General features: G+C 41.8%; 1 protein-coding gene across 1 annotated transcript in view; it reads left to right on the top strand.

Moving 5' to 3' along the window:
* Positions 1-12,756, top strand: part of LOC112322428 (uncharacterized) — a 61,545-nt gene that overhangs the window by 29,325 nt on the left and 19,464 nt on the right. The gene's annotated exons all lie outside the window — the stretch shown is intronic.

Genomic DNA, 12,756 nt, shown 5'->3' with positions numbered 1-12,756 from the left:
ACTATATGCTACTGCTTCAGGATTGAGGTACGGTCAGACCTTCCTCTTAGCCACTCCGTCCCTTTCAAGTGATTTGGTTTATGTCTGATGTCATCCGGAATGGGTCATAATTACTGGCCAAACTCTTTAGTAGGACTTTAGTTGTACCTCTGTCTATTCAGATTGTTCTCTTTGCTTCTACTTATCTAGCACTGCATTTTAAGAAGTACTACATTTCTTTAGAACAGAAACATTATCCCTAAATAATCCATGAGTTTATTTTTTTGGTTAGGCCTTTCCATTCCTGCATCCATTTAATCTATTATATTTGCCTATTGACTAAATTGTAGAGAAGTGCTTTGAACTGAATCCAGACCCAAGCTTTCCGAGAAAGAAAACCTTGTTCTTAATCATGACCTAGACTCAACTGGTTTATTTTGAAATGGTATCAATGACACCATTTTCTCACTCTTTTATCCCTTTCTCAGGGATCGGCTTTGTTCTATGACTGGGTCACTTTCCCTGGTTCTGCATGCTACTTCTGGTTCTTCCTTCCTCCCTGGGCCCAATCCGGAGGGCAACATCTTGACTGGATCTGTTTGGGTTATAACCACCTTGGGACTATGTGCCCTTTCTCAGAGGGTCTTTAAAGCAGCCACCTGCTTTATCTGTACTAAGTCTGGACCTTTGCCCAGGTGGCTGGTCTCTATATTTTCAAAACAGTGCCTACTTAAACTCCATACTTTTATATTATATTCCTGATAATTTTATTTTACCTTTCATCACTTCAAAGAATTGTATTTCTTTTCTTCACAGGCTTCTAACAGTGACTGCATGCCCCCGGACCTCATCATCCATTTGCCATTATGTGGTGGTAAATGAAATCTGTAGAGCCGAACACCTCACACTTCTTTCCCAGGAATCTAGTATGTTGAGATCACCTTTGTCATCATTTTTGACATTGCTTACTTCACGGAAATAATGCGCCAGCTAGTGGCATTTTTACTTCCCATTTTAGGACTTTTGGGTGTGATATGTTTTTTAAAAAACTCTCTTCTGTCTATTAATAATGGACAAGAGATGAAGTCATATTAGCACATGGGGCCTTAAAGAGTAAGGTCCCTGGGGACTCAGGAGAGCAAGTCATAGGGAGCATTTTATTTCTTGGAAAGGGAGCAAATATTATAATGAATTTTTAAGTTAGCAATTTGTTTTGTCTCCTGAGACCCTGGCAGCTTGCTGAGGTTCCGGAGGTAAAAAGCACCTGCAGAGAGGAATTTCCCAGTCAGAACCAACATTTAAAGTAGTGGTGTGTTAATGCTTACAAAGAAACCCTGCATGCATTTTTTATAGCTTCTAGCTTTTGCAGCTGGATCTCACCAATGATGCTCCAAGAGGTTGAGCCAGCCTGCCATTCTCCAGGCTCCAGGTCCCATCGTTTATGTCCTTCCCAGCAGAGTCTATGGCACATTCTTAAAGGCTCAGCTTGGTTAAAAGTATGGACCAGGACCGAATGGAGGCATGTGACAAAGGATATTGGGACTCCATTTAAAAAAAAAATCCTGCTATTCTTATTTAGGGATTATCAATGATTTAACTTAAAATCAAATACATGTTCAAGGATTCTGAGTTCATGGGGTTATTTTTTGAAAAATGAACCCTTATGTGATTAGTGTTTGATTAAATGTTCAAAGAGGACAATTTTCATCACCATGTTAAGTGAAGATGTGTCACAAAAAATTAGATCAGAACTCAAGGGTAATTGAAGATTCCGTGAATTTTTATGATATTATCAGTGTAATCTGAGTTTGGGAAGGGAAACCAAGGAGTTGGGCAGTCTCCAGCAATGGTTAAAGAAGTTATGAGGTAAATTCAAATGTAGTCCCATAGACCATAGTTTCCGAATGGTCCAAAAACATGGATACATAATAGACCCCTTAGCAGGGAAGGAGATATGGGCCTCCACTCGTGGACAGGCTAACTCCTGATGCCTTGTTGAATAGTGTTTGTGTGAGCCCCACTTACCGTCCCCCAGTGCAAATGCAGTCTGCTGACATCACAGCCCAAATCACAATCAGTCTTGGCTGCTGTTTGGTCCCCTCCTTGAAATGTTCCTCCTTGTTTCAGGGATCCCCAAGGTGGATCCCTGTGCTCAGGAGTTTCCCCCCTCAAATTCTTTTGCTCTTGCCTCCTCACCAGGCTCCTGCTGCCGCTCTGGGAATGTCTCTGGGCACAGCACCGATTCTACACTATGGCCTTTTGGTCTATTGCGGGATGGGGTGGGCTTCTTCTCCATGCCTTTCACTTTTGGGGTTAAACCTTCTCTCCATCATGATTCAAAACCAGAGCCATGGACTGTGTAGGGGACAGACTCCATCCCATCTCATTAATCTCCTTGTCTACCTCCTTCTGGTCACCCTGTCGAAAAAGAACTGCTTCTCCTTCAGTCAAAAAAAGAAAAAAAAGATCATTTTTAATGATCAGCTCATGTTGATTGACTTCTGTAAAGATCACCAGGTCCCCAATTCTGCAAACCACAATCTATTTGGGACACGGGGCACCCTGCTGCAAATGCAGTTTTACTTGAAAAACAGGAATGTAAGTCAGTGCAAGAGTGAGTTTTCAGACAAGCTTAAAGGGCAAACAGGATTCATCCGAGGAATGTTAGTACCTTTTGACTGACCTTTGAGATTCTCTGCTGGCCATGATAAATAGAACCTTCCTTATTTATTCTTCATTCCTCTGTACTCAATGGAACACTGCAAAAAAGATAAGACTGCAGAAACTTAAAAATGGAACGTTCATTGTTTCTCCTCTCAAGAAATAACCCCTAAAAATTATTTATCATATATAACTTTATTTTTCTTGTGTGCACTTTCCTTCTCTCTATACACACACAGACATACCATCATTCTGTTTGTTATGTAATGTATATATTTTTTACACTTATACATTATTTGTGTATGTGGATACACCTCATTTTAAAATGGGTATATTATATGGTATCTTATGTAGATTTATTATAATATTATTGACTAGCCACACACTCATTCACTACATACCAGAATGCTTCCCTGCCTTCCTATCCCTAGTCCCTGTCATCATTCTTGGAGATCTGCACCCAGCAGCTTGGCTTCTTTGATCCTGGGGTGGTTCTCTGCACCTCAGTCACCAGCTTTGACCTTTCTGTAGCCAATAACTGGGCTATCTCCAGAATCTTTACTTCAAGCATTCATTGGTTGACCTTTATCTTCCATGCTTCCAGAAATCCTTTGAACTCCAGCAGTCCTTCAAATTTATTTGGACCTTTAATTTGTTGATCTCTCCCTCCCTCAAACCTGAACCTGAACAGCTCATTAATGCAGAGAAAGAACACTCAAGCATGTCAGCTAGCTCCTTTTTGAATTCATAGTCCTGCCCTGGCTGGTGTAGCTCAGTTGGCTGGAGCATCATCCTGTACACCAAAGGTTTGGGATTTGATTCCCTGTCAGGGCACATACTTAGGTTGCATGTTCAAGCCCCAGTTAGGGCGTGTATGGAAGGCAGCCAATCGATGTTTCTCTCTCACATCGGTGTTTCTCTCTCTCTCTCTCTCACTGTCTCCCTCCCTCTCTGTCTAAAATCAATAAACATTTAAAATTAAGAAAAATAAATTTATGTCACTACACCATAATTCTACTTGATTTTGTGGATATATTAGTTTTCTCCTTCTCTGTAGTGACTATTTTACTTCTTTTCCTCTCCTAAATCCTTCTCCCCATGTGTTGATCTGAAGATCTTGCCTCCTATCATGCTTAATAAAGATAAGCAATAAAGGAGGAGCCCTCTCCTCATTTTCTCACCGTTCCCTCAAACTTGTAACCACAGTCTCCACTTCACTCCTGGTTCTGTGAATGAAGCCTTCCAGGCTGTATTGAACACCAGCCTCTCCTCGTGTGCCCTGGCCCATCCCCTATCAGAGCTCATGCACAAGGCTCCAGCAGTGGTTTGATGGCTAGAAACTCAGACCCTGGAGTCAGACTGCTGGAGTGTGAATCTCGGCTCTGTCTCCTCGTAGGTGTATGAGCTTAGGAAAGTTACGTAGCTTCTTTGTACCTCCATTGCCCCTCTGTACAGCATAGGTGTTAATGTAATCTACCTCACAGAGTTGTGTGCAGATTAGAGGAGCGAATTTAGCAAAATGCTTAGGACGGGGCGAGGCTCCTAGTGAGGGCTGTGCCTACATTGGCTGCATCTCAGGCGGCTGGCCTCTCACTCTCCTGGATGCGTCCCTTCAGCTTGCAGACAGGGTCTAGTAATTTCATTTCTTGAACAAATAGACAAAAAAACCCCTCCCCCAAAAAACTCTTCCCTTCCCTTCACATTTCCCCAGCCGCCCACTACCACTTCATTTCTTTGCTCAAACAACAAAGCTCCTTGATTCCATCCACTTCTCTTCGCCTTTAATCCTCTTTCTTTCCAAGCCTCTCTCATCTGGATTGCTGCAATGGTTTTCTGATACACACAGTGTAAATCAGATAATGTCACTGAACTCTGGAAACCTCTCCCAGGAGTAAAACCCACGCTCTTATTCTGGTGTACAAAGATCAGTGTTGGTTAGATGTAGCCACAGTGATACTGAGGAGCAAACCAGCCTAAAAACTCCGGCATAAAACAGCTCTTTCTCCTGGATCTGCTCGTCAGCTGCTGCCCTCCCACTGCCTGCAGGTCGGTGGGGGGCTGCCTGGTCTAGGCTCTGTGGACTGGGCAGCTCTGCTACACACTGCAGGTGGGCCTGGGGCCTTTCTGCTCATTCTCAGGTGTCTCTCATTCTCCTCTTGGGACCAGTTAGCAGCAGGCAGTGGCAGAGCACCAGAGGGCATGGCCAGACGTTTGAACCCAGTTGTTGTGTCACGTCTGCTGACTTCTAATGCAGTGACCAAAAGAAAGGTCATGGCGAAGCCAAAGTCCAGGAGTAGGGAATATATTTCTTCCTCTGTGAGAGGAATTACAAAGTGCATGTCAAAGGACATGTGTGTGTGTATGTGCATGTAGGGGTGGGGGGTGACTGGGGCTGGTAATTCAATGTACCACGCAACTCTCTGACATCTTACACCAGTTACCTCCTTACCTGCAATGCTCTAGCTGCACGGGGCCTTCTCTCTGCTCCTTGAACACAACAGATTCCTTCCCTCTCTAGGGCTGTTTGCACTACATTGTACAAGGCTGTAAATTTACTTGTAGCTGTAGCACTAAAGTTTGCTTTCCAGAGTATTCCAGCAACATGACAGCTATTCCTTTTTTCCTTCCCTTTTTAGCCCATTACTTTATTTTTGATGATCCTTAGAGCATTCATTGACTTTTGGATGGATCCAAAAGCCTTTAGATTCACCATCAAATCAATAAAACACTTTTATTTTCCTCTAATACTGCAAAACCTGCCAAAAGATGACAAACAAATTAATTTGCTGTACATTTGCTCGATAGGAATAATGGGCAGTGGGCAGAACACTATAAAGAAAAAACAAGTTTAATGGAACTTTAGAATTTGTGAGTTTAAATGAGTTGGATTTTGTGAGCTTCTTAATTTAATAGATGCTATTTCCTAATCATTTGTAAGCTAATTTTGGTTTTCTTTATTCACATTACAATAAACCAGTGGTCAGCTGGGTGTCCGTTTTTCTCGAGCATAGCTGGCATGTGTGGAGTAATCCGAGACTCTGGAGGAGCAGGGTTTGCACAGATGGAGGGTCAGATATAACGTGTATGTCTGGGGTCAGAGCTTGGCCCACGAGGTACGTCAGCCCCAGTTTCAATGGCTGAAAGGGACTAGCGGAGGGAGAATTCAAGGCATTGTCCTTTCTGCTTCTGAGAGGAGAAAGAAAGGAGAGGGTTTTGAGATCTGGGGGGGGGGGGGGGGGCGGGAAACATGCTGCTTCCTTACTCTGCTGGCTTAGGGAGAGCGTGCAAGAGCAACTCTCCTGGTGGAACAAAGGGGAGACTTTCCAGCAGTGCTCAGTGAGCCAGGCCCAAGGAAGTGTGGCCTCTGCACCTCTGTGAGGCACATCGTGTTCCTGACTGATTAACCTCACAGTAGCTACATGGTCGAGGGCTTTCAGCAGGTCAAATACTATAATAAATGCTTTCTACCTGAACTCATGTAACCTGCACAATTTACCTTTGACTGTGGCAGAAGCAGGGAGCATCGCTGATGTCTGGGGCAGGAAAGATAGGTGAGGCCACCCGAGCCCCTGCTGGAGATCAAAGGGCACTAACTTCCTGAAAGCCCTGGCTGAGTTTGATCAACTAGGAGCCCATGTTGTTTATTAGCATCTGGCTACCCAGAATTCACCTGGAGCAGTCACCTGCCTCTCACTCTGTAACATTCCTATCACTATCCAGGGACACAGCTGCACTCTGGCCGAGTTCCATGTCCTCAGATCAGCTAACCAAGCTGATGTCTCACTACAGCCTTGTCCTGCCAGTCATCTCCTCTCTGGCCTCACTCTTTCCATTCCCGGGACTCTAAGAGAATACAAGGAACTAGGGTGGATGAAACTGGTGGACATAAGAGCAGCTTGGAAGGGGCCTTGGTATGACTTGAGCCACGCTTCGCTACCAGTCTGACTGGCTGATGTGGAAGACCAGAAGCTGCAGCAGTTAACACGGATGAGTTAGTTCTACTGAAATGTTCTGTAGCAACCCCCATCTTGCGCCGAGGGCTGTTAACGGGATCAAATGAGATGATGCAGATGAGTCTATTTTGTAAACTATAGTCCTAGGTGTAGGGTACTTTTAGTGCTTTTGGAAGACTGCCTTTTCCTGTTCATCCCCACCCTACTGATGCCAGGCTTGGTCGTGTGACTTGCTTTAGCCAATACCATGCGGGTGCATTTCTGGGCAGATGCTTGAAGAGCCGGCACAGGGTTCCCTGTGTTCTGTGCTTTCTGCTCCTGTTTTTGTCAGCTTAGGTGGACAAAGCCCATTGCTGACCCAGGATGGATATGCACATGAGTGAAAATAAAACGTTGTTTTAAACTGCCGAGAGTTTTTAGGTTGTTTGGTATTGCAGAGTAGCCTGGCCTAACCCAACTGATACAAAGTTAAACCCTGGAAGTCTAGGATGTTTCTGGAAATTAGGACTCAGTTGTGAAACGGAATGCTACTATCAATAACTAAGATTGAAACGCTTGGGAAAAATTCCTTGGTTTCAGGTTAAAGAGAAGAGAAAGTTGCCTTTTTACTCATTGTTGTATCTTGTTTTCCTCCGTGTCTTGTGGTTTGGCGTGTGCATATCCTGGTGTGCAGAAAATGCAGTACCGGGTGTTTGTTTTTACCTTTCTTTATCTTTGGTGCACACACCTGGTTTCACATTAGTGCTAGGGAGCATGGCCAAACTGAATATTGCCTTTAAAAAGTCACTTTATACATTTGTCTTCCACTGTCTTTTTATGAAGTGTTATGCAATTTGTTGAAAAATATCATCTATGAAATAGAATAGCTTGTTCAAAGAACAGTTAACAGTATCACCTCAGTTTATGTAATAAAAATCAATTTAAAAATCAATAAATCCACTTAAAAGGTTTATTTTTTTAAATTAAGGATTCCTGAAGCTATCACTCACTTAGTTTTTAAGTGAAAATAAGAATGCTTTAAAAGCATTACTGCCATTGAAATTAATTTCATGAAATAAATATTTTTTAAACAAATCTGATTCTGTAAATCAGAAGTATATAAGATTTTTTAAAAAATTATCATGTGACTTGACTAGGGAAAAATAGAGTGAATGACTTTCCAAGGTTGAGTCATATACATGTGGGAGTGTAATCTTCATATGTATGTGTATTTTATCTATGTATGTGTGTGGAGTGAGAGAATGATCCATCATTTTAGACTTTGTTTTTAGGATTTTTACTGTATTCTTGCACAGAGAGTACAAGAACAGTATGAAGAAACATGCAGCTTTCTAAGGAATGCATTTCCTGTAAATAATTTTTACAGTTTTAGAGGAAACTCATTGACATTTGATATTTTTAATTTGAAATTTAGGGTAATCTCCTATAAACGTCTACTATGGCGAAAGCCGGCAGGGTATGTTGAAAAGGACACGGGCCTCGAAGACACACAGACCTGGGTCTGAATCCCAGGGTTATCACTTATTAGTCATGTGTTGGGCAAGTTGGTACCCTGCTTACAGCCTAGGCTTTTTCATCTGTAAAATAGACATAAGAGTACATTCCTCCATGTTGTGGATTAAATAAGACAGATTTTTTAACCTTTGGTTTTATCAGGATACCTACCTAGAAGAGTGCCTGAGACTTAATATATATTCAGTAGTATTTGTTGAACAAAGGAATGAGGGAATGACTAGCATTGATGAAAATAGTGAAACCATTATATAAAGCTCGTGCGTTTGCATCTACTTCTGGATCCCTTATTCTCTTCTACTGCTCCGTCCGTTGCAGAAATACAACCAAACCAGGTGGTGCAGTCATTGTAGAAACCGGAAACATGTTGTCTGTGTGTGTTTGCACGTGTACACATGTGTGCCCTTTAGAAGACTGTTCATTTTATGATTTCGTAACAAATGCATCCAATGAGGCAAATACATCTTCGTGCTTTTAAATACATGAATATGATTCATGTATTTACCATAACTGATGTCAGATCAGTTATATATCACACCACCTAAGAATAAGTGCATGAATTGAACTGGACTGCAAAACAAGAAGTGGAAACATCTTTAAAAACAAGGGTAATACTACCAAGAAGCTGAGAGCTATATAGCTTAGAAGCAGCTCAATTGATCTTTTTATTTCATTTATTTTTGGTTTTGTATAGCAGTATTCTGGTAGCTCATTTATGTCTCCTGATCTGTGGGCCTCACTGTCCCTCAGATTTTCTATTAATATACTATATTTTAAAACAGTGAAAAGCTGACTTCACTCTGCATCCACTTATGTACAGTGAAGGCGCAGGAGGATGAGAGCTGGAAATTGTGGAGAAAGCCTTTCCAGGCTGCACGGCCTCCTGTCTTTGCTTTGCTTCATTCCTCCCCCTTCTGAGGACTGGCTTCCTTTGCTGTCTTGGGCATGATTTCATCCGAGTTGCCCACAGATGGTGCCCTTGGCTGAGGAGACTTCTAATCCAGCATTCATATCTTACTGCCGGGGGCTTTCTATGTCCCTCTTTGAAATTCCTGTGAGAAAAAAAGTCTGCTTAGGCCAGTCCAGCTTTGGATCAGCTGTCCACTTACCAGCTGTATCCAGAGGGGAGAACACATGAGGTTTCAGGGCTTACGGAGGGGAAGTGGGAGGAGCAGCGGGACCATTGCCTAATGTCCAGCACCTGAGGGCATTTCACAGTCTTCTTTCAAAAAAGGAGTTAAAGGATTCCATTTTTTTAAAAAATCATAGTAACTGAAAATATTATAAGTTATTATTCTTTAAAACCAGATTGATTTAGTCAGCTACCTCACCTCCCAAAGAACAAAGGTAAAATCTAGAGGTATAGAGTGTTATTAAGCCCAATCTCCTAGTAGGAATTACAAATGGATGACATCTCAGAATTCTAAAGCATATTCTGAGAAAAAGCTATACCTAGTGCTTGCATTATAAGTAGTGCCTTGAAGTTCAGTGGAAAGCTAACACCTGGAAATTATTTAACAACAAAGGAAGAATTATTTCAGAGACTAAGATGAAACGTTATGAAAGACTAGCAAATCGATAAAAAAATAAACACCATATGTGCTTGTTAAAGCAGAAAAGGACTGTAGATCAGGGAAAAGGAGTTTAAAGTAATTTGGCTAAGATGAAAAATGCAACATTCAAACTTAATAATTTTAAAAAAGGAGATGCTGTAATTATTTTAGTTTTAAGAGGCATTATGCAAATGATAAAGAAGTACACTGGGGTTCCTTTGTTATTGGCAAATTCAGTTGTTGAAGACCTAACCGCCCAGTGTGGCTGAATTTAGACATGGGACCCCTAATTAAAATTGAATGAGGCCATAAAGGTGGGACCCAGATCTGATAAGGTTAGTGCCCTCATAAGAAAAGGCACCAGAGAGGTCCCTTGTGCATTCTCTGTCCACGCCCACGTGTGGAGGAAAGGCCACGGGAGGACACAGTGAGGAGGTGGCCATATGAAAGCCAGGAGAGGAGTCCTCACCAGGAACCAAATCAGCCAGCACCTTGATTTTGGACTTCCAGTCTCCAGAACTGCGAGGAAATAAATTTCTGTTGTTTAAATGACCTGATCTATGGTATTTTGGTGTGGCAGACGATGACATCCTTCAAATCCTTTTTGTTGTGAAATTTTTATCCAGATATTGTTGTTGTGTTCTCTGTGAGCTTTTCCCAGACCAAAACAAAAAACCTGCACTGTTTCTCAGAGAACTGTGAGTAAGGAAGCCAACGTATTTTCTTTAAACTGTGTAAATGGTGTCAACATCTTTCCTCCGTCAGAGGAAATTAAGGACGGAGGAAAGATTTGCCTCTGCTTGCCCCCGTCGGGTGTCTGGATGAGGAGACTTCACTGTAGGGTATGGAGGCCCCGAGTTGAGTTGAAGTGTGTAACTTAAATATGTTTTGAAAGTTACATATTAATTTGTCTCTGTGGAAATGCAATGCAAATCTCAATCCCATAAGCCCTAGAGCTGCTTTTCTCTGTTCTGCTAAACTGTTTCTTATCGGAGCCCAAATCTGAGCCTTGGGTTATTTTAAGGCATGTGGACAGTCACAGGGATAAAAGGCCATTGCCAGCACATCTCAACAGTCCACGATCCTGTCATATGACTGTGTCAGGAACAGGGGTTATGTGAGGTAGGCTTGCTGACCAAGAGAGGTAGAGGTCCTTAGACACGGTAAAAAGTGATTTGATCAGAGACTGGAGTGGCCTTAGCCCTAGACTGTTCATTTATTCGTATATTATCACCCAGTGAACAAAGTCCAAATTCCCACTTTTCATCAGAGGCCTATGAGCCCCTGCAGGCCTTTTATTTATTTATTTATTTTTGAAAATTTACTAACATTTAAACTCTTAAAGATTTCTCATAAAAATGAAGGTTTTTGGCTTGTCTTTTAAAAAACCAAAGAGTTGGTTGGGTCAGAATAAAGTATACCCCTTGGAACAGGTGTCAAGGTCCCCAGTCTCCACCACTCCCTAATGTCTTTTACCTGTCTTATTTTACTCATTCCCATTACTTGTGGGTCATTTGGGATCAGAGACCTTTCATAAGGTTGCTCTAAACCAGACTTCTTTTTCTCAAAAAGCCTTTGGAGAGCTATATCAGAACAACAGGCTCAAATACTGAAAATTGGTCAACTTTAGTCATTTTTTCACAAATAAAATATGAAGGAGGGGCTTTATTAGAATGGTTGTTAATGTTTTGAAAAAACAAACAAAAACTCCACCTTGGGGAAATACAATCTCATCCCTGGGCAATAAGACACAGTCTCTGGAAGAAAACTGAATTTTGCAACTTAAAAAGTAGTATTTGCCTTTCTAATTGGTACTTGGAAACATCTAGATTGTATTAAATGAGGCACAAATAAGCATGCTCCTCGGCCACTGTGAGGTCTCAGCGGTGCTGATCACTGGTGGCATGGACATGCCTCAGGTAGGAGACAAAAGGAGGAGAGGAGTGACTGGATAGGGAATGAAAGGAGGGAGAGAGGTGGGGGAAAAGAATAGAGAACTAAAGGAGAAGGAAAGAAAAGAGAAAGGAGGAGCATCGTGGGGTTCCATTACCACTTCTTTTAAAACCAATGTTTGCATTCACTTTTGTTCTGGGCTGTTATTGTTAATTAATCCACCAGATGGTGCTCTGAAATACCAAATAAACCTCAGTCCTTAATTTAAAAATTACCTTGCCTGAATTGTCCAGGATTGAGAGAGATCAAAACTGGAAAGGATGCATGCCTGACCACTCGTTATTTGAAAATACATAACTATGTAAAACGTCTTTATTAGGAGGATACAATTTAGGAGGAAAATTGGAGACGTTTAATTTTGTTCTTTTCAGTTTTCTCAAAATTGTCTTTATACTTTATAAAGTATAAATTTTAAAACCCAAGAGAATCACGATGAATATTTATTCCAGAAACATCTATGTGTACATAGCCCTCTCCTAGTTTCTCAGGGCTGCACCTGGTCCCTTTTAGAACCATCTGTCCCCACCGCGTATCTGTGGGACGCTAAGGAAAGTCCATTGGAGGAGGCAGGTTTTCTGCTTCCAGCCTGGGCTCGTCTATCATGCCCTGGCTCCATTCTCCGCATTTCGGTCTCTGTCTTCGTACACCTCCATCCTCTGGGGGCCCCTCAGAAGCTGGAGTCTGGTTTGTTCACCTAGCACCCTAGCTTTTCTCTCGGCTGCCTCCAAACAGCATTTCCAAATAGGTCTGACTCTATTCGCAATCCCATAGCCACTGGAAGTGAATTTAGACTCTTGAAAAAAGTCTCTAATTTGTGGCACAATATGAATTAAAGGGGAAAAATAAGTGACATGAGGAGAAATATGCATTTGGCATTTAATAACTATAATATATGACAAATGACAGTGTGAATATAGCAACACTGTATTTTTGAAGTTAGCCTGTTTTGAGTTCAGATTCTGCTGCCACCCATGTTACCCGTATGATGATGCCAAAACATGACAGCCTCTTTGAAACTCAGTTTTTCTCTCCTGTATAATGGGTATAATACCTACTTTGCATGGCTGTTTTGGAAAATTAAAGAAGATTACGTATTTAAAGCAGCTAGGTTAGTAGGCTACCCATCAATTTCAGTGCCCTTTCCT

The sequence above is a fragment of the Desmodus rotundus genome, chromosome 4, assembly GCF_022682495.2.
Source record: "Desmodus rotundus isolate HL8 chromosome 4, HLdesRot8A.1, whole genome shotgun sequence".
In the NCBI taxonomy this organism is placed as follows: Eukaryota; Metazoa; Chordata; class Mammalia; order Chiroptera; family Phyllostomidae; genus Desmodus; species Desmodus rotundus.
This window is presented reverse-complemented; position numbering and strand designations above follow the sequence as displayed.